We start from the raw sequence: 22,223 nt of genomic DNA on the forward strand, positions 1-22,223 counted from the left end.
AGGCGAGGGACGACGCACACAAAACGAGTGCGATCATACCAACACTAAAGCACCGGATCCCATCAGAACTCCGAAGTTAAGCGTGCTTGGGCGAGAGTAGTACTAGGATGGCTGACCCCCTGGGAAGTCCTCGTGTTGCACTCCTTTTTGCGCCCCGAGCGGCCAAAAGACTTACTTAAAACTCTCTTTTAAGCTTTTCAATTTTTCCAGCATTATGGCCAACAATAAATATGTCATTAACATATATATAGCAGGAGAATAATGAAATCATCATCTAGGATGGGTGACCCCCTGGGAAGTCCTCGTGTTGCACTCCTTTTTGCGCCCCGAGCGGCCAAAACCTCTCCCGTCGACCTCCGAGGTGATGGTTTTGGGCCTCGGAATTTGCCGTGACCGCTACGCAGTCAGTCTCGTGGGGCTCGGAGAGAGCTTTCCGGAATGGGGCCGCAATAGCGATTCCGAGTTCGTTCGAGAAAGTCCCGATGGTTTCGGCGCGCGCTTGCCGTGTCCGGTACGCGGTCGGCCTCGTGGGCATCGGAGGGATCCGACAATGGCGATTCCGAGATCGTTCGAGAGGTTTCGGGGCTCCGGTCGTCGATGCGCCGTCCGCGACGTGCACAAAGGTGAGGGACCACGCACACAAAACGAGTACGATCATACCAGCACTAAAGCACCGGATCCCATCAGAACTCCGAAGTTAAGCCTGCTTGGGCGAGAGTAGTACAAGGATGGGTGACCCCCTGGGAAGTCCTCGTGTTGCACTCCTTTTTGCGCCCCGAGCGGCCAAAAGACTTACTTAAAACTCTCTTTTAAGCTTTTCAATTTTTCCAGCATTATGGCCAACAATAAATATGTCATTAACATATATATAGCAGGAGAATAATGAAATCATCATCTAAAAATTTCTTCATAAAACATACAATGACCAGACATGGTTCTAGGATGGGTGACCCCCTGGGAAGTCCTCGTGTTGCACTCCTTTTTGCGCCCCGAGCGGCCAAAACCTCTCCCGTCGACCTCCGAGGCGATGGTTTTGGGCCTCGGAATTTGCCGTGACCGCTACGCAGTCAGTCTCGTGGGGCTCGGAGAGAGCTTTCCGGAATGGGGCCGCAATAGCGATTCCGAGTTCGTTCGAGAAAGTCCCGATGGTTTCGGCGCGCGCTTGCCGTGTCCGGTACGCGGTCGGCCTCGTGGGCATCGGAGGGATCCGACAATGGCGATTCCGAGATCGTTCGAGAGGTTTCGGGGCTCCGGTCGTCGATGCGCCGTCCGTGACGTGCACAAAGGCGAGGGACGACGCACACAAAACGAGTGCGATCATACCAGCACTAAAGCACCGGATCCCATCAAAACTCCGAAGTTAAACCTGCTTGGGCGAGAGTAGTACTAGGATGGGTGACCCCCTGGGAAGTCCTCGTGTTGCACTCCTTTTTGCGCCCCGAGCGGCCAAAAGACTTACTTAAAACTCTCTTTTAAGCTTTTCAATTTTTCCAGCATTATGGCCTACAATAAATATGTCATTAACATATATATAGCAGGAGAATAATGAAATCATCATCTAGGATGGGTGACCCCCTGGGAAGTCCTCGTGTTGCACTCCTTTTTGCGCCCCGAGCGGCCAAAACCTCTCCCGTCGACCTCCGAGGTGATGGTTTTGGGCCTCGGAATTTGCCGTGACCGCTACGCAGTCAGTCTCGTGGGGCTCGGAGAGAGCTTTCCGGAATGGGGCCGCAATAGCGATTCCGAGTTCGTTCGAGAAAGTCCCGATGGTTTCGGCGCGCGCTTGCCGTGTCCGGTACGCGGTCGGCCTCGTGGGCATCGGAGGGATCCGACAATGGCGATTCCGAGATCGTTCGAGAGGTTTCGGGGCTCCGGTCGTCGATGCGCCGTCCGCGACGTGCACAAAGGTGCGGGAACACGCACACAAAACGAGTACGATCATACCAGCACTAAAGCACCGGATCCCATCAGAACTCCGAAGTTAAGCCTGCTTGGGCGAGAGTAGTACAAGGATGGGTGACCCCCTGGGATGTCCTCTTGTTGCACTCCTTTTTGCGCCCCGAGCGGCCAAAAGACTTACTTAAAACTCTCTTTTAAGCTTTTCAATTTTTCCAGCATTATGGCCAACAATAAATATGTCATTAACATATATATAGCAGGAGAATAATGAAATCATCATCTAAAAATTTCTTCATAAAACATACAATGACCAGACATGGTTCTAGGATGGGTGACCCCCTGGGAAGTCCTCGTGTTGCACTCCTTTTTGCGCCCCGAGCGGCCAAAACCTCTCCCGTCGACCTCCGAGGCGATGGTTTTGGGCCTCGGAATTTGCCGTGACCGCTACGGAGTCAGTCTCGTGGGGCTCGGAGAGAGCTTTCCGGAATGGGGCCGCAATAGCGATTCCGAGTTCGTTCGAGAAAGTCCCGATGGTTTCGGCGCGCGCTTGCCGTGTCCGGTACGCGGTCGGCCTCGTGGGCATCGGAGGGATCCGACAATGGCGATTCCGAGATCGTTCGAGAGGTTTCGGGGCTCCGGTCGTCGATGCGCCGTCCGCGATGTGCACAAAGGCGAGGGACGACGCACACAAAACGAGTGCGATCATACCAGCACTAAAGCACCGGATCCCATCAGAACTCCTAAGTTAAGCTTGCTTGGGCTAGATTAGTACTAGGATAGGTGACCCCCTGGGAAGTCCTCGTGTTGCACTCCTTTTTGCGCCCCGAGCGGCCAAAAGACTTACTTAAAACTCTCTTTTAAGCTTTTCAATTTTTCCAGCATTATGGCCAACAATAAATATGTCATTAACATATATATAGCAGGAGAATAATGAAATCATCATCTAAAAATTTCTTCATAAAACATACAATGACCAGACATGGTTCTAGGATGGGTGACCCCTTGGGAAGTCCGCGTGTTGCACTCCTTTTTGCGCCCCGAGCGGCCAAAACCTCTCCCGTCGACCTCCGAGGCGATGGTTTTGGGCCTCGGAATTTGCCGTGACCGCTACGTAGTCAGTCTCGTGGGGCTCGGAGAGAGCTTTCCGGAATGGGGCCGCAATAGCGATTACGAGTTCGTTCGAGAAAGTCCCGATGGTTTCGGCGCGCGCTTGCCGTGTCCGGTACGCGGTCGGCCTCGTGGGCATCGGAGGGATCCGACAATGGCGATTCCGAGATCGTTCGAGAGGTTTCGGGGCACCGGTCGTCGATGCGCCGTCCGCGACGTGCACAAAGGCGAGGGACGACGCACATAAAACGAGTGCGATCATACCAGCACTAAATCACCGGATCCCATCAGAACATCGAAGTTAAGCCTGCTTGGGCGAGAGTAGTACTAGGATGGGTGACCCCCTGGGAAGTCCTCGTGTTGCACTCCTTTTTGCGCCCCGAGCGGCCAAAAGACTTACTTAAAACTCTCTTTTAAGCTTTTCAATTTTTCCAGCATTATGGCCAACAATAAATATGTCATTAACATATATATAGCAGGAGAATAATGAAATCATCATCTAGGATGGGTGACCCCCTGGGAAGTCCTCGTGTTGCACTCCTTTTTGCGCCCCGAGCGGCCAAAACCTCTCCCGTCGACCTCCGAGGCGATGGTTTTGGGCCTCGGAATTTGCCGTGACCGCTACGCAGTCAGTCTCGTGGGGCTCGGAGAGAGCTTTCCGGAATGGGGCCGCAATAGCGATTCCGAGTTCGTTCGAGAAAGTCCCGATGGTTTCGGCGCGCGCTTGCCGTGTCCGGTACGCGGTCGGCCTCGTGGGCATCGGAGGGATCCGACAATGGCGATTCCGAGATCGTGGCGATTCCGAGATCGTTCGAGAGGTTTCGGGGCTCCGGTCGTCGATGCGCCGTCCGTGACGTGCACAAAGGCGAGGGACGACGCACACAAAACGAGTGCGATCATACCAGCACTAAAGCACCGGATCCCATCAGAACTCAGAAGTTAATCCTGCTTGGGCGAGAGTAGTACTAGGATGGGTGACCCCCTGGGAAGTCCTCATGTTGCACTCCTTTTTGCGCCCCGAGCGGCCAAAAGACTTACTTAAAACTCTCTTTTAAGCTTTTCAATTTTTCCAGCATTATGGCCAACAATAAATATGTCATTAACATATATATAGCAGGAGAATAATGAAATCATCATCTAAAAATTTCTTCATAAAACATACAATGACCAGACATGGTTCTAGGATGGGTGACCCCTTGGGAAGTCCTCGTGTTGCACTCCTTTTTGCGCCCCGAGCGGCCAAAACCACTCCCGTCGACCTCCGAGGCGATGGTTTTGGGCCTCGGAATTTGCCGTGACCGCTACGTAGTCAGTCTCGTGGGGCTCGGAGAGAGCTTTCCGGAATGGGGCCGCAATAGCGATTCCGAGTTCGTTCGAGAAAGTCCCGATGTTTTCGGCGCGCGCTTGCCGTGTCCGGTACGCGGTCGGCCTCGTGGGCATCGGAGGGATCCGACAATGGCGATTCCGAGATCGTTCGAGAGGTTTCGGGGCTCCGGTCGTCGATGCGCCGTCCGCGACGTGCACAAAGGCGAGGGACGACGCACACAAAACGAGTGCGATCATACCAGCACCGGATCCCATCAGAACTCCGAAGTTAAGCGTGCTTGGGCGAGACTAGTACTAGGATGGGTGACCCCCTGGGAAGTCCTCGTGTTGCACTCCTTTTTGCGCCCCGAGCGGCCAAAAGACTTACTTAAAACTCTCTTTTAAGCTTTTCAATTTTTCCAGCATTATGGCCAACAATAAATATGTCATTAACATATATATAGCAGGAGAATAATGAAATCATCATCTAAAAATTTCTTCATAAAACATACAATGACCAGACATGGTTCTAGGATGGGTGACCCCCTGGGAAGTCCTCGTGTTGCACTCCTTTTTGCGCCCCGAGCGGCCAAAACCTCTCCCGTCGACCTCCGAGGCGATGGTTTTGGGCCTCGGAATTTGCCGTGACCGCTACGTAGTCAGTCTCGTGGGGCTCGGAGAGAGCTTTCCGGAATGGGGCCGCAATAGCGATTCCGAGTTCGTTCGAGAAAGTCCCGATGGTTTCGGCGCGCGCTTGCCGTGTCCGGTACGCGGTCGGCCTCGTGGGCATCGGAGGGATCCGACAATGGCGATTCCGAGATCGTTCGAGAGGTTTCGGGGCTCCGGTCGTCGATGCGCCGTCCGCGATGTGCACAAAGGCGAGGGACGACGCACACAAAACGAGTGCGATCATACCAGCACTAAAGCACCGGATCCCATCAGAACTCCTAAGTTAAGCTTGCTTGGGCTAGATTAGTACTAGGATAGGTGACCCCCTGGGAAGTCCTCGTGTTGCACTCCTTTTTGCGCCCCGAGCGGCCAAAAGACTTACTTAAAACTCTCTTTTAAGCTTTTCAATTTTTCCAGCATTATGGCCAACAATAAATATGTCATTAACATATATATAGCAGGAGAATAATGAAATCATCATCTAAAAATTTCTTCATAAAACATACAATGACCAGACATGGTTCTAGGATGGGTGACCCCTTGGGAAGTCCTCGTGTTGCACTCCTTTTTGCGCCCCGAGCGGCCAAAACCTCTCCCGTCGACCTCCGAGGCGATGGTTTTGGGCCTCGGAATTTGCCGTGACCGCTACGTAGTCAGTCTCGTGGGGCTCGGAGAGAGCTTTCCGGAATGGGGCCGCAATAGCGATTACGAGTTCGTTCGAGAAAGTCCCGATGGTTTCGGCGCGCGCTTGCCGTGTCCGGTACGCGGTCGGCCTCGTGGGCATCGGAGGGATCCGACAATGGCGATTCCGAGATCGTTCGAGAGGTTTCGGGGCACCGGTCGTCGATGCGCCGTCCGCGACGTGCACAAAGGCGAGGGACGACGCACATAAAACGAGTGCGATCATACCAGCACTAAATCACCGGATCCCATCAGAACTTCGAAGTTAAGCCTGCTTGGGCGAGAGTAGTACTAGGATGGGTGACCCCCTGGGAAGTCCTCGTGTTGCACTCCTTTTTGCGCCCCGAGCGGCCAAAAGACTTACTTAAAACTCTCTTTTAAGCTTTTCAATTTCTCCAGCATTATGGCCAACAATAAATATGTCATTAACATATATATAGCAGGAGAATAATGAAATCATCATCTAGGATGGGTGACCCCCTGGGAAGTCCTCGTGTTGCACTCCTTTTTGCGCCCCGAGCGGCCAAAACCTCTCCCGTCGACCTCCGAGGCGATGGTTTTGGGCCTCGGAATTTGCCGTGACCGCTACGCAGTCAGTCTCGTGGGGCTCGGAGAGAGCTTTCCGGAATGGGGCCGCAATAGCGATTCCGAGTTCGTTCGAGAAAGTCCCGATGGTTTCGGTGCGCGCTTGCCGTGTCCGGTACGCGGTCGGCCTCGTGGGCATCGGAGGGATCCGACAATGGCGATTCCGAGATCGTTCGAGAGGTTTCGGGGCTCCGGTCGTCGATGCGCCGTCCGCGACGTGCACAAAGGTGAGGGACCACGCACACAAAACGAGTACGATCATACCAGCACTAAAGCACCGGATCCCATCAGAACTCCGAAGTTAAGCCTGCTTGGGCGAGAGTAGTACTAGGATGGGTGACCCCCTGGGAAGTCCTCGTGTTGCACTCCTTTTTGCGCCCCGAGCGGCCAAAAGACTTACTTAAAACTCTCTTTTAAGCTTTTCAATTTTTCCAGCATTATGGCCAACAATAAATATGTCATTAACATATATATAGCAGGAGAATAATGAAATCATCATCTAAAAATTTCTTCATAAAACATACAATTACCAGACATGGTTCTAGGATGGGTGACCCCCTGGGAAGTCCTCGTTTTGCACTCCTTTTTGCGCCCCGAGCGGCCAAAACCTCTCCCGTCGACCTCCGAGGCGATGGTTTTGGGCCTCGGAATTTGCCGTGACCGCTACGCTGTCAGTCTCGTGGGGCTCGGAGAGAGCTTTCCGGAATGGGGCCGCAATAGCGATTCCGAGTTCGTTCGAGAAAGTCCCGATGGTTTCGGCGCGCGCTTGCCGTGTCCGGTACGCGGTCGGCCTCGTGGGCATCGGAGGGATCCGACAATGGCGATTCCGAGATCGTTCGAGAGGTTTCGGGGCTCCAGTCGTCGATGCGCCGTCCTCGACGTGCACAAAGGCGAGGGACGACGCACACAAAACGAGTGTGTTCATACTAGCACTAAAGCACCGGATCCCATCAGAACTCCGAAGTTAAGCGTGCTTGGTCGAGAGTAGTACTAGGATGGGTGACCCCTTGGGAAGTCCTCTTGTTGCACTCCTTTTTGCGCCCCGAGCGGCCAAAAGACTTACTTAAAACTCTCTTTTAAGCTTTTCAATTTTTCCAGCATTATGGCCAACAATAAATATGTCATTAACATATATATAGCAGGAGAATAATGAAATCATCATCTAAAAATTTCTTCATAAAACATACAATGACCAGACATGGTTCTAGGATGGGTGACCCCCTGGGAAGTCCTCGTGTTGCACTCCTTTTTGCGCCCCGAGCGGCCAAAACCTCTCCCGTCGACCTCCGAGGCGATGGTTTTGGGCATCGGAATTTGCCGTGACCGCTACGCAGTCAGTCTCGTGGGGCTCGGAGAGAGCTTTCCGGAATGGGGCCGCAATAGCGATTCCGAGTTCGTTCGAGAAAGTCCCGATGGTTTCGGCGCGCGCTTGCCGTGTCCGGTACGCGGTCGGCCTCGTGGGCATCGGAGGGATCCGACAATGGCGATTCCGAGATCGTTCGAGAGGTTTCGGGGCTCCGGTCGTCGATGCGCCGTCCGCGACGTGCACAAAGGCGAGGGACGACGCACACAAAACGAGTGCGATCATACCAGCACTAAAGCACCGGATCCCATCAGAACTCAGAAGTTAATCCTGCTTGGGCGAGAGTAGTACTAGGATGGGTGACCCCCTGGGAAGTCCTCGTGTTGCACTCCTTTTTGCGCCCCGAGCGGCCAAAAGACTTACTTAAAACTCTCTTTTAAGCTTTTCAATTTTTCCAGCATTATGGCCAACAATAAATTTGTCATTAACATATATATAGCAGGAGAATAATGAAATCATCATCTAAAAATTTCTTCATAAAACATACAATGACCAGACATGGTTCTAGGATGGGTGACCCCCTGGGAAGTCCTCGTGTTGCACTCCTTTTTGCGCCCCGAGCGGCCAAAACCTCTCCCGTCGACCTCCGAGGCGATGGTTTTGGGCCTCGGAATTTGCCGTGACCGCTACGCAGTCAGTCTCGTGGGGCTCGGAGAGAGCTTTCCGGAATGGGGCCGCAATAGCGATTCCGAGTTCGTTCGAGAAAGTCCCGATGGTTTCGGCGCGCGCTTGCCGTGTCCGGTACGCGGTCGGCCTCGTGGGCATCGGAGGGATCCGACAATGGCGATTCCGATATCGTTCGAGAGGTTTCGGGGCTACGGTCGTCGATGCGCCGTCCGCGACGTGCACAAAGGCGAGGGACGACGCACACAAAACGAGTGCGATCATACCAGCACTAAAGCACCGGATCCCATCAGAACTCAGAAGTTAATCCTGCTTGGGCGAGAGTAGTACTAGGATGGGTGACCCCCTGGGAAGTCCTCGTGTTGCACTCCTTTTTGCGCCCCGAGCGGCCAAAAGACTTACTTAAAACTCTCTTTTAAGCTTTTCAATTTTTCCAGCATTATGGCCAACAATAAATATGTCATTAACGTATATATAGCAGGAGAATAATGAAATCATCATCTAAAAAGTTCTTCATAAAACATACAATGACCAGACATGGTTTTAGGATGGGTGACCCCCTGGGAAGTCCTCGTGTTGCACTCCTTTTTGCGCCCCGAGCGGCCAAAACCTCTCCCGTCGACCTCCGAGGCGATGGTTTTGGGCCTCGGAATTTGCCGTGACCGCTACGCAGTCAGTCTCGTGGGGCTCGGAGAGAGCTTTCCGGAATGGGGCCGCAATAGCGATTCCGAGTTCGTTCGAGAAAGTCCCGATGGTTTCGGCGCGCGCTTGCCGTGTCCGGTACGCGGTCGGCCTCGTGGGCATCGGAGGGATCCGACAATGGCGATTCCGATATCGTTCGAGAGGTTTCGGGGCTACGGTCGTCGATGCGCCGTCCGCGACGTGCACAAAGGCGAGGGACGACGCAAACAAAACGAGTGCGATCATACCAGCACTAAAGCACCGGATCCCATCAGAACTCCGAAGTTATGCCTGCTTGGGCGAGAGTAGTACTAGGATGGGTGACCCCCTGGGAAGTCCTCGTGTTGCACTCCTTTTTGCGCCCCGAGCGGCCAAAAGACTTACTTAAAACTCTCTTTTAAGCTTTTCAATTTTTCCAGCATTATGGCCAACAATAAATATGTCATTAACATATATATAGCAGGAGAATAATGAAATCATCATCTAAAAATTTCTTCATAAAACCTACAATGACCAGACATGGTTCTAGGATGGGTGACCCCCTGGGAAGTCCTCGTGTTGCACTCCTTTTTGCGCACCGAGCGGCCAAAACCTCTCCCGTCGACCTCCGAGGCGATGGTTTTGGGCCTCGGAATTTGCCGTGACCGCTACGCAGTCAGTCTCGTGGGGCTCGGAGAGAGCTTTCGGGAATGGGGCCGCAATAGCGATTCCGAGTTCGTTCGAGAAAGTCCCGATGGTTTCAGCGCGCGCTTGTCGTGTCCGGTACGCGGTCGGCCTCGTGGGCATCGGAGGGATCCGACAATGGCGATTCCGAGATCGTTCGAGAGGTTTCGGGGCTCCGGTCGTCGATGCGCCGTCCGCGACGTGCACAAAGGCGTGGGACGACGCACATAAAACGATTGCGATCATACCAGAACTAAAGCACCGGATCCCATTAGAACTCCGAAGTTAAGCGTGCTTGGGCGAGTGTAGTACTATGATGGGTGACCCCCTGGGAAGTCCTCGTGTTGCACTCCTTTTTGCGCCCCGAGCGGCCAAAAGACTTACTTAAAACTCTCTTTTAAGCTTTTCAATTTTTCCAGCATTATGGCCAACAATAAATATGTCATTAACATATATATAGCAGGAGAATAATGAAATCATCATCTAAAAATTTCTTCATAAAACATACAATGACCAGACATGGTTCTAGGATGGGTGACCCCCTGGGAAGTCCTCGTGTTGCACTCCTTTTTGCGCCCCGAGCGGCCAAAACCTCTCCCGTCGACCTCCGAGGCGATGGTTTTGGGCATCGGAATTTGCCGTGACCGCTACGCAGTCAGTCTCGTGGGGCTCGGAGAGAGCTTTCCGGAATGGGGCCGCAATAGCGATTCCGAGTTCGTTCGAGAAAGTCCCGATGGTTTCGGTGCGCGCTTGCCGTGTCCGGTACGCGGTCGGCCTCGTGGGCATCGGAGGGATCCGACAATGGCGATTCCGAGATCGTTCGAGAGGTTTCGGGGCTCCGGTCGTCGATGCGCCGTCCGCGACGTGCACAAAGGTGAGGGACCACGCACACAAAACGAGTACGATCATACCAGCACTAAAGCACCGGATCCCATCAGAACTCCGAAGTTAAGCCTGCTTGGGCGAGAGTAGTACTAGGATGGGTGACCCCCTGGGAAGTCCTCGTGTTGCACTCCTTTTTGCGCCCCGAGCGGCCAAAAGACTTACTTAAAACTCTCTTTTAAGCTTTTCAATTTTTCCAGCATTATGGCCAACAATAAATATGTCATTAACATATATATAGCAGGAGAATAATGAAATCATCATCTAAAAATTTCTTCATAAAACATACAATGACCAGACATGGTTCTAGGATGGGTGACCCCCTGGGAAGTCCTCGTTTTGCACTCCTTTTTGCGCCCCGAGCGGCCAAAACCTCTCCCGTCGACCTCCGAGGCGATGGTTTTGGGCCTCGGAATTTGCCGTGACCGCTACGCAGTCAGTCTCGTGGGGCTCGGAGAGAGCTCTTCGGAATGGGGCCGCAATAGCGATTCCGAGTTCGTTCGAGAAAGTCCCGATGGTTTCGGCGCGCGCTTGCCGTGTCCGGTACGCGGTCGGCCTCGTGGGCATCGGAGGGATCCGACAATGGCGATTCCGAGATCGTTCGAGAGGTTTCGGGGCTCCAGTCGTCGATGCGCCGTCCTCGACGTGCACAAAGGCGAGGGACGACGCACACAAAACGAGTGTGTTCATCCTAGCACTAAAGCACCGGATCTCATCAAAACTCCGAAGTTAAGCGTGCTTGGTCGAGAGTAGTACTAGGATGGGTGACCCCTTGGGAAGTCCTCGTGTTGCAATCCTTTTTGCGCCCCGAGCGGCCAAAAGACTTACTTAAAACTCTCTTTTAAGCTTTTCAATTTTTCCAGCATTATGGCCAACAATAAATATGTCATTAACATATATATAGCAGGAGAATAATGAAATCATCATCTAAAAATTTCTTCATAAAACATACAATGACCAGACATGGTTCTAGGATGGGTGACCCCCTGGGAAGTCCTCGTGTTGCACTCCTTTTTGCGCCCCGAGCGGCCAAAACCTCTCCCGTCGACCTCCGAGGCGATGGTTTTGGGCATCGGAATTTGCCGTGACCGCTACGCAGTCAGTCTCGTGGGGCTCGGAGAGAGCTTTCCGGAATGGGGCCGCAATAGCGATTCCGAGTTCGTTCGAGAAAGTCCCGATGGTTTCGGCTCGCGCTTGCCGTGTCCGGTACGCGGTCGGCCTCGTGGGCATCGGAGGGATCCGACAATGGCGATTCCGAGATCGTTCGAGAGGTTTCGGGGCTCCGGTCGTCGATGCGCCGTCCGCGACGTGCACAAAGGCGAGGGACCACGCACACAAAATGAGTACGATCATACCAGCACTAAAGCACCGGATCCCATCAGAACTCCGAAGTTAAGTCTGCTTGGGCGAGAGTAGTACAAGGATGGGTGACCCCCTGGGAAGTCCTTGTGTTGCACTCCTTTTTGCGCCCCGAGCGGCCAAAAGACTTACTTAAAACTCTCTTTTAAGCTTTTCAATTTTTCCAGCATTATGGCCAACAATAAATTTGTCATTAACATATATATAGCAGGAGAATAATGAAATCATCATCTAAAAATTTCTTCATAAAACATACAATGACCAGACATGGTTCTAGGATGGGTGACCCCCTGGGAAGTCCTCGTGTTGCACTCCTTTTTGCGCCCCGAGCGGCCAAAACCTCTCCCGTCGACCTCCGAGGCGATGGTTTTGGGCCTCGGAATTTGCCGTGACCGCTACGCAGTCAGTCTCGTGGGGCTCGGAGAGAGCTTTCCGGAATGGGGCCGCAATAGCGATTCCGAGTTCGTTCGAGAAAGTCCCGATGGTTTCGGCGCGCGCTTGCCGTGTCCGGTACGCGGTCGGCCTCGTGGGCATCGGAGGGATCCGACAATGGCGATTCCGATATCGTTCGAGAGGTTTCGGGGCTACGGTCGTCGATGCGCCGTCCGCGACGTGCACAAAGGCGAGGGACGACGCACACAAAACGAGTGCGATCATACCAGCACTAAAGCACCGGATCCCATCAGAACTCCGAAGTTAAACCTGATTGGGCGAGAGTAGTACTAGGATGGGTGACCCCCTGGGAAGTCCTCGTTTTGCACTCCTTTTTGCGCCCCGAGCGGCCAAAAGACTTACTTAAAACTCTCTTTTAAGCTTTTCAATTTTTCCAGCATTATGGCCAACAATAAATATGTCATTAACATATATATAGCAGGAGAATAATGAAATCATCATCTAAAAATTTCTTCATAAAACATACAATGACCAGACATGGTTCTAGGATGGGTGACCCCCTGGGAAGTCCTCGTGTTGCACTCCTTTTTGCGCCCCGAGCGGCCAAAACCTCTCCCGTCGACCTCCGAGGCGATGGTTTTGGGCCTCGGAATTTGCCGTGACCGCTACGCAGTCAGTCTCGTGGGGCTCGGAGAGAGCTTTCCGGAATGGGGCCGCAATAGCGATTCCGAGTTCGTTCGAGAAAGTCCCGATGGTTTCGGCGCGCGCTTGCCGTGTCCGGTACGCGGTCGGCCTCATGGGCATCGGAGGGATCCGACAATGGCGATTCCGATATCGTTCGAGAGGTTTCGGGGCTACGGTCGTCGATGTGCCGTCCGCGACGTGCACAAAGGCGAGGGACGACGCAAGCAAAACGAGTGCGATCATACCAGCACTAAAGCACCGGATCCCATCAGAACTCCGAAGTTATGCCTGCTTGGGCGAGAGTAGTACTAGGATGGGTGACCCCCTGGGAAGTCCTCGTGTTGCACTCCTTTTTGCGCCCCGAGCGGCCAAAAGACTTACTTAAAACTCTCTTTTAAGCTTTTCAATTTTTCCAGCATTATGGCCAACAATAAATATGTCATTAACATATATATAGCAGGAGAATAATGAAATCATCATCTAAAAATTTCTTCATAAAACCTACAATGACCAGACATGGTTCTAGGATGGGTGACCCCCTGGGAAGTCCTCGTGTTGCACTCCTTTTTGCGCCCCGAGCGGCCAAAACCTCTCCCGTCGACCTCCGAGGCGATGGTTTTGGGCCTCGGAATTTGCCGTGACCGCTACGCAGTCAGTCTCGTGGGGCTCGGAGAGAGCTTTCGGGAATGGGGCCGCAATAGCGATTCCGAGTTCGTTCGAGAAAGTCCCGATGGTTTCAGCGCGCGCTTGTCGTGTCCGGTACGCGGTCGGCCTCGTGGGCATCGGAGGGATCCGACAATGGCGATTCCGAGATCGTTCGAGAGGTTTCGGGGCTCCGGTCGTCGATGCGCCGTCCGCGACGTGCACAAAGGCGAGGGACGACGCACATAAAACCATTGCGATCATACCAGAACTAAAGCACCGGATCCCATTAGAACTCCGAAGTTAAGCGTGCTTGGGCGAGAGTAGTACTATGATGGGTGACCCCCTGGGAAGTCCTCGTGTTGCACTCCTTTTTGCGCCCCGAGCGGCCAAAAGACTTACTTAAAACTCTCTTTTAAGCTTTTCAATTTTTCCAGCATTATGGCTAACAATAAATATGTCATTAACATATATATAGCAGGAGAATAATGAAATCATTATCTAAAAATTTCTTCATAAAACATACAATGACCAGACATGGTTCTAGGATGGGTGACCCCCTGGGAAGTCCTCGTGTTGCACTCCTTTTTGCGCCCCGAGCGGCCAAAACCTCTCCCGTCGACCTCCGAGGCGATGGTTTTGGGCCTCGGAATTTGCCGTGACCGCTACGCAGTCAGTCTCGTGGGGCTCGGAGAGAGCTTTCCGGAATGGGGCCGCAATAGCGATTCCGAGTTCGTTCGAGAAAGTCCCGATGGTTTCGGCGCGCGCTTGCCATGTCCGTTACGCGGTCGGCCTCGTGGGCATCGGAGGGATCCGACAATGGTGATTCCGAGATCGTTCGAGAGGTTTCGGGGCTCCGGTCGTCGATGCGCCGTCCGCGACGTGCACAAAGGCGAGGGACGACTCAAACAAAACGAGTGCGATCATACCAGCACTAAAGCACCGGATCCCATCAGAACTCCGAAGTTAAGCCTGCTTGGGCGAGAGTAGTACTAGGATGGGTGACCCCCTGGGAAGTCCTCGTGTTGCACTCCTTTTTGCGCCCCGAGCGGCCAAAAGACTTACTTAAAACTCTCTTTTAAGCTTTTCAATTTTTCCAGCATTATGGCCAACAATAAATATGTCATTAACATATATATAGCAGGAGAATAATGAAATCATCATCTAAAAATTTCTTCATAAAACATACAATGACCAGACATGGTTCTAGGATGGGTGACCCCCTGGGAAGTCCTCGTGTTGCACTCCTTTTTGCGCCCCGAGCGGCCAAAACCTCTCCCGTCGACCTCCGAGGCGATGGTTTTGGGCCTCGGAATTTGCCATGACCGCTACGCAGTCAGTCTCGTGGGGCTCGGAGAGAGCTTTCGGGAATGGGGCCGCAATAGCGATTCCGAGTTCGTTCGAGAAAGTCCCGATGGTTTCAGCGCGCGCTTGCCGTGTCCGGTACGCGGTCGGCCTCGTGGGCATCGGAGGGATCCGACAATGGCGATTCCGAGATCGTTCGAGAGGTTTCGGGGCTCCGGTCGTCGATGCGCCGTCCGTGACGTGCACAAAGGCGAGGGACGACGCACATAAAACGAGTGCGATCATACCAGAACTAAAGCACCGGATTCCATTAGAACTCCGAAGTTAAGCGTGCTTGGGCGAGAGTAGTACTAGGATTGGTGACCCCCTGGGAAGTCTTCGTGTTGCACTACTTCTTGCGCCCCGAGCGGCCAAAAGACTTACTTAAAACTCTCTTTTAAGCTTTTCAATTTTTCCAGCATTATGGCCAATAATAAATTTGTCATTAACATATATATAGCAGGAGAATAATGAAATCATCATCTAAAAATTTCTTCTTAAAACATACAATGACCAGACATGGTTCTAGGATGGGTGACCCCCTGGGAAGTCCTCGTGTTGCACTCCTTTTTGCGCCCCGAGCGGCCAAAACCTCTCCCGTCGACCTCCGAGGCGATGGTTTTGGGCCTCGGAATTTGCCGTGACCGCTACGCAGTCAGTCTCGTGGGGCTCGGAGAGAGCTTTCCGGAATGGGGCCGCAATAGCGATTCCGAGTTCGTTCGAGAAAGTCCCGATGGTTTCGGCGCGCGCTTGCCATGTCCGTTACGCGGTCGGCCTCGTGGGCATCGGAGGGATCCGACAATGGCGATTCCGAGATCGTTCGATAGGTTTCGGGGCTCCGGTCGTCGATGCGCCGTCCGCGACGTGCACAAAGGCGAGGGACGACTCACACAAAACGAGTGCGATCATACCAGCACTAAAGCACCGGATCCCATCAGAACTCCGAAGTTAAGCCTGCTTGGGCGAGAGTAGTACTAGGATGGGTGACCCCCTGGGAAGTCCTCGTGTTGCACTCCTTTTTGCGCCCCGAGCGGCCAAAAGACTTACTTAAAACTCTCTTTTAAGCTTTTCAATTTTTCCAGCATTATGGCCAACAATAAATATGTCATTAACATATATATAGCAGGAGAATAATGAAATCATCATCTAAAAATTTCTTCATAAAACATACAATGACCAGACATGGTTCTAGGATGGGTGACCCCCTGGGAAGTCCTCGTGTTGCACTCCTTTTTGCGCCCCGAGCGGCCAAAACCTCTCCCGTCGACCTCCGAGGCGATGGTTTTGGGCCTCGGAATTTGCCATGACCGCTACGCAGTCAGTCTCGTGGGGCTCGGAGAGAGCTTTCGGGAATGGGGCCGCAATAGCGATTCCGAGTTCGTTCGAGAAAGTCCCGATGGTTTCAGCGCGCGCTTGCCGTGTCCGGTACGCGGTCGGCCTCGTGGGCATCGGAGGGATCCGACAATGGCGATTCCGAGATCGTTCGAGAGGTTTCGGGGCTCCGGTCGTCGATGCGCCGTCCGTGACGTGCACAAAGGCGAGGGACGACGCACATAAAACGAGTGCGATCATACCAGAACTAAAGCACCGGATTCCATTAGAACTCCGAAGTTAAGCGTGCTTGGGCGAGAGTAGTACTAGGATTGGTGACCCCCTGGGAAGTCTTCGTGTTGCACTACTTCTTGCGCCCCGAGCGGCCAAAAGACTTACTTAAAACTCTCTTTTAAACTTTTCAATTTTTCCAGCATTATGGCCAACAATAAATTTGTCATTAACATATATATAGCAGGAGAATAATGAAATCATCATCTAAAAATTTCTTCTTAAAACATACAATGACCAGACATGGTTCTAGGATGGGTGACCCCCTGGGAAGTCCTCGTGTTGCACTCCTTTTTGCGCCCCGAGCGGCCAAAACCTCTCCCGTCGACCTCCGAGGCGATGGTTTTGGGCATCGGAATTTGCCGTGACCGCTACGCAGTCAGTCTCGTGGGGCTCGGAGAGAGCTTTCCGGAATGGGGCCGCAATAGCGATTCCGAGTTCGTTCGAGAAAGTCCCGATGGTTTCGGCGCGCGCTTGCCGTGTCCGGTACGCGGTCGGCCTCGTGGGCATCGGAGGGATCCGACAATGGCGATTCCGATATCGTTCGAGAGGTTTCGGGGCTACGGTCGTCGATGCGCCGTCCGCGACGTGCACAAAGGCGAGGGACGACGCACACAAAACGAGTGCGATCATACCAGCACTAAAGCACCGGATCCCATCAGAACTCCGAAGTTAAACCTGCTTGGGCGAGAGTAGTACTAGGATGGGTGACCCCCTGGGAAGTCCTCGTTTTGCACTCCTTTTTGCGCCCCGAGCGGCCAAAAGACTTACTTAAAACTCTCTTTTAAGCTTTTCAATTTTTCCAGCATTATGGCCAACAATAAATATGTCATTAACATATATATAGCAGGAGAATAATGAAATCATCATCTAAAAATTTCTTCATAAAACATACAATGACCAGACATGGTTCTAGGATGGGTGACCCCCTGGGAAGTCCTCGTGTTGCACTCCTTTTTGCGCCCCGAGCGGCCAAAACCTCTCCCGTCGACCTCCGAGGCGATGGTTTTGGGCCTCGGAATTTGCCGTGACCGCTACGCTGTCAGTCTCGTGGGGCTCGGAGAGAGCTTTCCGGAATGGGGCCGCAATAGCGATTCCGAGTTCGTTCGAGAAAGTCCCGATGGTTTCGGCGCGCGCTTGCCGTGTCCGGTACGCGGTCGGCCTCGTGGGCATCGGAGGGATCCGACAATGGCGATTCCGATATCGTTCGAGAGGTTTCGGGGCTACGGTCGTCGATGCGCCGTCCGCGACGTGCACAAAGGCGAGGGACGACGCAAACAAAACGAGTGCGATCATACCAGCACTAAAGCACCGGATCCCATCAGAACTCCGAAGTTAAGCCTACTTGGGCGAGAGTAGTACTAGGATGGGTGACCCCCTGGGAAGTCCTCGTGTTGCACTCCTTTTTGCGCCCCGAGCGGCCAAAAGACTTACTTAAAACTCTCTTTTAAGCTTTTCAATTTTTCCAGCATTATGGCCAACAATAAATATGTCATTAACATATATATAGCAGGAGAATAATGAAATCATCATCTAAAAATTTCTTCATAAAACATACAATGACCAGACATGGTTCTAGGATGGGTGACCCCCTGGGAAGTCCTCGTGTTGCACTCCTTTTTGCGCCCCGAGCGGCCAAAACCTCTCCCGTCGACCTCCGAGGCGATGGTTTTGGGCCTCGGAATTTGCCATGACCGCTACGCAGTCAGTCTCGTGGGGCTCGGAGAGAGCTTTCGGGAATGGGGCCGCAATAGCGATTCCGAGTTCGTTCGAGAAAGTCCCGATGGTTTCAGCGCGCGCTTGCCGTGTCCGGTACGCGGTCGGCCTCGTGGGCATCGGAGGGATCCGACAATGGCGATTCCGAGATCGTTCGAGAGGTTTCGGGGCTCCGGTCGTCGATGCGCCGTCCGTGACGTGCACAAAGGCGAGGGACGACGCACATAAAACGAGTGCGATCATACCAGAACTAAAGCACCGGATTCCATTAGAACTCCGAAGTTAAGCGTGCTTGGGCGAGAGTAGTACTAGGATTGGTGACCCCCTGGGAAGTCTTCGTGTTGCACTACTTCTTGCGCCCCGAGCGGCCAAAAGACTTACTTAAAACTCTCTTTTAAGCTTTTCAATTTTTCCAGCATTATGGCCAACAATAAATTTGTCATTAACATATATATAGCAGGAGAATAATGAAATCATCATCTAAAAATTTCTTCTTAAAACATACAATGACCAGACATGGTTCTAGGATGGGTGACCCCCTGGGAAGTCCTCGTGTTGCACTCCTTTTTGCGCCCCGAGCGGCCAAAACCTCTCCCGTCGACCTCCGAGGCGATGGTTTTGGGCCTCGGAATTTGCCGTGACCGCTACGCAGTCAGTCTCGTGGGGCTCGGAGAGAGCTTTCCGGAATGGGGCCGCAATAGCGATTCCGAGTTCGTTCGAGAAAGTCCCGATGGTTTCGGCGCGCGCTTGCCATGTCCGTTACGCGGTCGGCCTCGTGGGCATCGGAGGGATCCGACAATGGCGATTCCGAGATCGTTCGAGAGGTTTCGGGGCTCCGGTCGTCGATGCGCCGTCCGCGACGTGCACAAAGGCGAGGGACGACTCACACAAAACGAGTGCGATCATACCAGCACTAAAGCACCGGATCCCATCAGAACTCCGAAGTTAAGCCTGCTTGGGCGAGAGTAGTACTAGGATGGGTGACCCCCTGGGAAGTCCTCGTGTTGCACTCCTTTTTGCGCCCCGAGCGGCCAAAAGACTTACTTAAAACTCTCTTTTAAGCTTTTCAATTTTTCCAGCATTATGGCCAACAATAAATATGTCATTAACATATATATAGCAGGAGAATAATGAAATCATCATCTAAAAATTTCTTCATAAAACATACAATGACCAGACATGGTTCTAGGATGGGTGACCCCCTGGGAAGTCCTCGTGTTGCACTCCTTTTTGCGCCCCGAGCGGCCAAAACCTCTCCCGTCGACCTCCGAGGCGATGGTTTTGGGCCTCGGAATTTGCCATGACCGCTACGCAGTCAGTCTCGTGGGGCTCGGAGAGAGCTTTCGGGAATGGGGCCGCAATAGCGATTCCGAGTTCGTTCGAGAAAGTCCCGATGGTTTCAGCGCGCGCTTGCCGTGTCCGGTACGCGGTCGGCCTCGTGGGCATCGGAGGGATCCGACAATGGCGATTCCGAGATCGTTCGAGAGGTTTCGGGGCTCCGGTCGTCGATGCGCCGTCCGTGACGTGCACAAAGGCGAGGGACGACGCACATAAAACGAGTGCGATCATACCAGAACTAAAGCACCGGATTCCATTAGAACTCCGAAGTTAAGCGTGCTTGGGCGAGAGTAGTACTAGGATTGGTGACCCCCTGGGAAGTCTTCGTGTTGCACTACTTCTTGCGCCCCGAGCGGCCAAAAGACTTACTTAAAACTCTCTTTTAAACTTTTCAATTTTTCCAGCATTATGGCCAACAATAAATTTGTCATTAACATATATATAGCAGGAGAATAATGAAATCATCATCTAAAAATTTCTTCTTAAAACATACAATGACCAGACATGGTTCTAGGATGGGTGACCCCCTGGGAAGTCCTCGTGTTGCACTCCTTTTTGCGCCCCGAGCGGCCAAAACCTCTCCCGTCGACCTCCGAGGCGATGGTTTTGGGCCTCGGAATTTGCCGTGACCGCTACGCAGTCAGTCTCGTGGGGCTCGGAGAGAGCTTTCCGGAATGGGGCCGCAATAGCGATTCCGAGTTCGTTCGAGAAAGTCCCGATGGTTTCGGCGCGCGCTTGCCGTGTCCGGTACGCGGTCGGCCTCGTGGGCATCGGAGGGATCCGACAATGGCGATTCCGATATCGTTCGAGAGGTTTCGGGGCTACGGTCGTCGATGCGCCGTCCGCGACGTGCACAAAGGCGAGGGACGACGCACACAAAACGAGTGCGATCATACCAGCACTAAAGCACCGGATCCCATCAGAACTCCGAAGTTAAACCTGCTTGGGCGAGAGTAGTACTAGGATGGGTGACCCCCTGGGAAGTCCTCGTTTTGCACTCCTTTTTGCGCCCCGAGCGGCCAAAAGACTTACTTAAAACTCTCTTTTAAGCTTTTCAATTTTTCCAGCATTATGGCCAACAATAAATATGTCATTAACATATATATAGCAGGAGAATAATGAAATCATCATCTAAAAATTTCTTCATAAAACATACAATGACCAGACATGGTTCTAGGATGGGTGACCCCCTGGGAAGTCCTCGTGTTGCACTCCTTTTTGCGCCCCGAGCGGCCAAAACCTCTCCCGTCGACCTCCGAGGCGATGGTTTTGGGCCTCGGAATTTGCCGTGACCGCTACGCAGTCAGTCTCGTGGGGCTCGGAGAGAGCTTTCCGGAATGGGGCCGCAATAGCGATTCCGAGTTCGTTCGAGAAAGTCCCGATGGTTTCGGCGCGCGCTTGCCGTGTCCGGTACGCGGTCGGCCTCGTGGGCATCGGAGGGATCCGACAATGGCGATTCCAATATCGTTCGAGAGGTTTCGGGGCTACGGTCGTCGATGCGCCGTCCGCGACGTGCACAAAGGCGAGGGACGACGCAAACAAAACGAGTGCGATCATACCAGCACTAAAGCACCGGATCCCATCAGAACTCCGAAGTTAAGCCTACTTGGGCGAGAGTAGTACTACGATGGGTGACCCCCTGGGAAGTCCTCGTGTTGCAATCCTTTTTGCGCCCCGAGCGGCCAAAAGACTTACTTAAAACTCTCTTTTAAGCTTTTCAATTTTTCCAGCATTATGGCCAACAATAAATATGTCATTAACATATATATAGCAGGAGAATAATGAAATCATCATCTAAAAATTTCTTCATAAAACCTACAATGACCAGACATGGTTCTAGGATGGGTGACCCCCTGGGAAGTCCTCGTGTTGCACTCCTTTTTGCGCCCCGAGCGGCCAAAACCTCTCCCGTCGACCTCCGAGGCGATGGTTTTGGGCCTCGGAATTTGCCGTGACCGCTACGCAGTCAGTCTCGTGGGGCTCGGAGAGATCTTTCGGGAATGGGGCCGCAATAGCGATTCCGAGTTCGTTCGAGAAAGTCCCGATGGTTTCAGCGCGCGCTTGCCGTGTCCGGTACGCGGTCGGCCTCGTGGGCATCGGAGGGATCCGACAATGGCGATTCCGAGATCGTTCGAGAGGTTTCGGGGCTCCGGTCGTCGATGCGCCGTCCGCGACGTGCACAAAGGCGAGGGACGACGCACATAAAACGAGTGCGATCATACCAGAACTAAAGCACCGGATCCCATTAGAACTCCGAAGTTAAGCGTGCTTGGGCGAGAGTAGTACTATGATGGGTGACCCCCTGGGAAGTCCTCTTGTTGCACTCCTTTTTGCGCCCCGAGCGGCCAAAAGACTTACTTAAAACTCTCTTTTAAGCTTTTCAATTTTTCCAGCATTATGGCCAACAATAAATATGTCATTAACATATATATAGCAGGAGAATAATGAAATCATTATCTAAAAATTTCTTCATAAAACATACAATGACCAGACATGGTTCTAGGATGGGTGACCCCCTGGGAAGTCCTCGTGTTGCACTCCTTTTTGCGCCCCGAGCGGCCAAAACCTCTCCCGTCGACCTCCGAGGCGATGGTTTTGGGCCTCGGAATTTGCCGTGACCGCTACGCAGTCAGTCTCGTGGGGCTCGGAGAGAGCTTTCCGGAATGGGGCCGCAATAGCGATTCCG

At 52.8% G+C, this 22,223-nt stretch overlaps 33 non-coding genes and 1 pseudogene across 33 annotated transcripts; all 34 read left to right on the plus strand.

Moving 5' to 3' along the window:
• The first annotated feature begins 25 nt into the window (after window positions 1–25).
• On the plus strand, window positions 26–144 carry LOC135589500 (5S ribosomal RNA). Its single transcript, XR_010476908.1, has one exon. It is a non-coding gene; the product is annotated as a 5S ribosomal RNA (ribosomal RNA).
• A 502-nt stretch (window positions 145–646) lies between these two features.
• LOC135590246 (5S ribosomal RNA) lies at window positions 647–765 on the plus strand. Its single transcript, XR_010477653.1, has one exon. It is a non-coding gene; the product is annotated as a 5S ribosomal RNA (ribosomal RNA).
• A 544-nt stretch (window positions 766–1,309) lies between these two features.
• Window positions 1,310–1,428, plus strand: LOC135589950 (5S ribosomal RNA). Its single transcript, XR_010477357.1, has one exon. It is a non-coding gene; the product is annotated as a 5S ribosomal RNA (ribosomal RNA).
• A 502-nt stretch (window positions 1,429–1,930) lies between these two features.
• LOC135591050 (5S ribosomal RNA) lies at window positions 1,931–2,049 on the plus strand. The gene has a single exon (XR_010478420.1). It is a non-coding gene; the product is annotated as a 5S ribosomal RNA (ribosomal RNA).
• Window positions 2,050–2,593: 544 nt separating this feature from the next.
• On the plus strand, window positions 2,594–2,712 carry LOC135590669 (5S ribosomal RNA). Its single transcript, XR_010478076.1, has one exon. It is a non-coding gene; the product is annotated as a 5S ribosomal RNA (ribosomal RNA).
• Window positions 2,713–3,256: 544 nt separating this feature from the next.
• LOC135590491 (5S ribosomal RNA) lies at window positions 3,257–3,375 on the plus strand. Its single transcript, XR_010477899.1, has one exon. It is a non-coding gene; the product is annotated as a 5S ribosomal RNA (ribosomal RNA).
• A 519-nt stretch (window positions 3,376–3,894) lies between these two features.
• Window positions 3,895–4,013, plus strand: LOC135590639 (5S ribosomal RNA). Its single transcript, XR_010478045.1, has one exon. It is a non-coding gene; the product is annotated as a 5S ribosomal RNA (ribosomal RNA).
• Window positions 4,014–4,557: 544 nt separating this feature from the next.
• On the plus strand, window positions 4,558–4,668 carry LOC135591407 (5S ribosomal RNA; annotated as a pseudogene).
• Window positions 4,669–5,212: 544 nt separating this feature from the next.
• Window positions 5,213–5,331, plus strand: LOC135590671 (5S ribosomal RNA). Its single transcript, XR_010478077.1, has one exon. It is a non-coding gene; the product is annotated as a 5S ribosomal RNA (ribosomal RNA).
• A 544-nt stretch (window positions 5,332–5,875) lies between these two features.
• LOC135589808 (5S ribosomal RNA) lies at window positions 5,876–5,994 on the plus strand. The gene has a single exon (XR_010477215.1). It is a non-coding gene; the product is annotated as a 5S ribosomal RNA (ribosomal RNA).
• Window positions 5,995–6,496: 502 nt separating this feature from the next.
• On the plus strand, window positions 6,497–6,615 carry LOC135589731 (5S ribosomal RNA). Its single transcript, XR_010477138.1, has one exon. It is a non-coding gene; the product is annotated as a 5S ribosomal RNA (ribosomal RNA).
• Window positions 6,616–7,159: 544 nt separating this feature from the next.
• Window positions 7,160–7,278, plus strand: LOC135590567 (5S ribosomal RNA). Its single transcript, XR_010477974.1, has one exon. It is a non-coding gene; the product is annotated as a 5S ribosomal RNA (ribosomal RNA).
• A 544-nt stretch (window positions 7,279–7,822) lies between these two features.
• On the plus strand, window positions 7,823–7,941 carry LOC135590131 (5S ribosomal RNA). The gene has a single exon (XR_010477537.1). It is a non-coding gene; the product is annotated as a 5S ribosomal RNA (ribosomal RNA).
• Window positions 7,942–8,485: 544 nt separating this feature from the next.
• LOC135590132 (5S ribosomal RNA) lies at window positions 8,486–8,604 on the plus strand. The gene has a single exon (XR_010477538.1). It is a non-coding gene; the product is annotated as a 5S ribosomal RNA (ribosomal RNA).
• A 544-nt stretch (window positions 8,605–9,148) lies between these two features.
• On the plus strand, window positions 9,149–9,267 carry LOC135589697 (5S ribosomal RNA). The gene has a single exon (XR_010477104.1). It is a non-coding gene; the product is annotated as a 5S ribosomal RNA (ribosomal RNA).
• Window positions 9,268–9,811: 544 nt separating this feature from the next.
• LOC135589711 (5S ribosomal RNA) lies at window positions 9,812–9,930 on the plus strand. The gene has a single exon (XR_010477118.1). It is a non-coding gene; the product is annotated as a 5S ribosomal RNA (ribosomal RNA).
• A 544-nt stretch (window positions 9,931–10,474) lies between these two features.
• Window positions 10,475–10,593, plus strand: LOC135589733 (5S ribosomal RNA). The gene has a single exon (XR_010477140.1). It is a non-coding gene; the product is annotated as a 5S ribosomal RNA (ribosomal RNA).
• A 544-nt stretch (window positions 10,594–11,137) lies between these two features.
• LOC135590985 (5S ribosomal RNA) lies at window positions 11,138–11,256 on the plus strand. Its single transcript, XR_010478388.1, has one exon. It is a non-coding gene; the product is annotated as a 5S ribosomal RNA (ribosomal RNA).
• A 544-nt stretch (window positions 11,257–11,800) lies between these two features.
• On the plus strand, window positions 11,801–11,919 carry LOC135590584 (5S ribosomal RNA). The gene has a single exon (XR_010477990.1). It is a non-coding gene; the product is annotated as a 5S ribosomal RNA (ribosomal RNA).
• Window positions 11,920–12,463: 544 nt separating this feature from the next.
• LOC135590342 (5S ribosomal RNA) lies at window positions 12,464–12,582 on the plus strand. The gene has a single exon (XR_010477748.1). It is a non-coding gene; the product is annotated as a 5S ribosomal RNA (ribosomal RNA).
• A 544-nt stretch (window positions 12,583–13,126) lies between these two features.
• LOC135589698 (5S ribosomal RNA) lies at window positions 13,127–13,245 on the plus strand. Its single transcript, XR_010477105.1, has one exon. It is a non-coding gene; the product is annotated as a 5S ribosomal RNA (ribosomal RNA).
• A 544-nt stretch (window positions 13,246–13,789) lies between these two features.
• On the plus strand, window positions 13,790–13,908 carry LOC135590033 (5S ribosomal RNA). The gene has a single exon (XR_010477439.1). It is a non-coding gene; the product is annotated as a 5S ribosomal RNA (ribosomal RNA).
• A 544-nt stretch (window positions 13,909–14,452) lies between these two features.
• On the plus strand, window positions 14,453–14,571 carry LOC135591906 (5S ribosomal RNA). Its single transcript, XR_010478671.1, has one exon. It is a non-coding gene; the product is annotated as a 5S ribosomal RNA (ribosomal RNA).
• Window positions 14,572–15,115: 544 nt separating this feature from the next.
• Window positions 15,116–15,234, plus strand: LOC135590797 (5S ribosomal RNA). The gene has a single exon (XR_010478202.1). It is a non-coding gene; the product is annotated as a 5S ribosomal RNA (ribosomal RNA).
• Window positions 15,235–15,778: 544 nt separating this feature from the next.
• Window positions 15,779–15,897, plus strand: LOC135591907 (5S ribosomal RNA). The gene has a single exon (XR_010478672.1). It is a non-coding gene; the product is annotated as a 5S ribosomal RNA (ribosomal RNA).
• Window positions 15,898–16,441: 544 nt separating this feature from the next.
• On the plus strand, window positions 16,442–16,560 carry LOC135590799 (5S ribosomal RNA). The gene has a single exon (XR_010478205.1). It is a non-coding gene; the product is annotated as a 5S ribosomal RNA (ribosomal RNA).
• Window positions 16,561–17,104: 544 nt separating this feature from the next.
• Window positions 17,105–17,223, plus strand: LOC135589607 (5S ribosomal RNA). Its single transcript, XR_010477013.1, has one exon. It is a non-coding gene; the product is annotated as a 5S ribosomal RNA (ribosomal RNA).
• Window positions 17,224–17,767: 544 nt separating this feature from the next.
• Window positions 17,768–17,886, plus strand: LOC135589532 (5S ribosomal RNA). The gene has a single exon (XR_010476940.1). It is a non-coding gene; the product is annotated as a 5S ribosomal RNA (ribosomal RNA).
• Window positions 17,887–18,430: 544 nt separating this feature from the next.
• Window positions 18,431–18,549, plus strand: LOC135590800 (5S ribosomal RNA). The gene has a single exon (XR_010478206.1). It is a non-coding gene; the product is annotated as a 5S ribosomal RNA (ribosomal RNA).
• Window positions 18,550–19,093: 544 nt separating this feature from the next.
• On the plus strand, window positions 19,094–19,212 carry LOC135591908 (5S ribosomal RNA). Its single transcript, XR_010478673.1, has one exon. It is a non-coding gene; the product is annotated as a 5S ribosomal RNA (ribosomal RNA).
• A 544-nt stretch (window positions 19,213–19,756) lies between these two features.
• On the plus strand, window positions 19,757–19,875 carry LOC135590801 (5S ribosomal RNA). Its single transcript, XR_010478207.1, has one exon. It is a non-coding gene; the product is annotated as a 5S ribosomal RNA (ribosomal RNA).
• A 544-nt stretch (window positions 19,876–20,419) lies between these two features.
• LOC135589608 (5S ribosomal RNA) lies at window positions 20,420–20,538 on the plus strand. Its single transcript, XR_010477015.1, has one exon. It is a non-coding gene; the product is annotated as a 5S ribosomal RNA (ribosomal RNA).
• Window positions 20,539–21,082: 544 nt separating this feature from the next.
• Window positions 21,083–21,201, plus strand: LOC135590115 (5S ribosomal RNA). Its single transcript, XR_010477522.1, has one exon. It is a non-coding gene; the product is annotated as a 5S ribosomal RNA (ribosomal RNA).
• A 544-nt stretch (window positions 21,202–21,745) lies between these two features.
• On the plus strand, window positions 21,746–21,864 carry LOC135589935 (5S ribosomal RNA). The gene has a single exon (XR_010477341.1). It is a non-coding gene; the product is annotated as a 5S ribosomal RNA (ribosomal RNA).
• The last annotated feature ends 359 nt before the right edge of the window (window positions 21,865–22,223 follow it).

This window comes from Musa acuminata, chromosome BXJ1-8, assembly GCF_036884655.1.
Source record: "Musa acuminata AAA Group cultivar baxijiao chromosome BXJ1-8, Cavendish_Baxijiao_AAA, whole genome shotgun sequence".
NCBI lineage: Eukaryota > Viridiplantae > Streptophyta > Magnoliopsida > Zingiberales > Musaceae > Musa > Musa acuminata.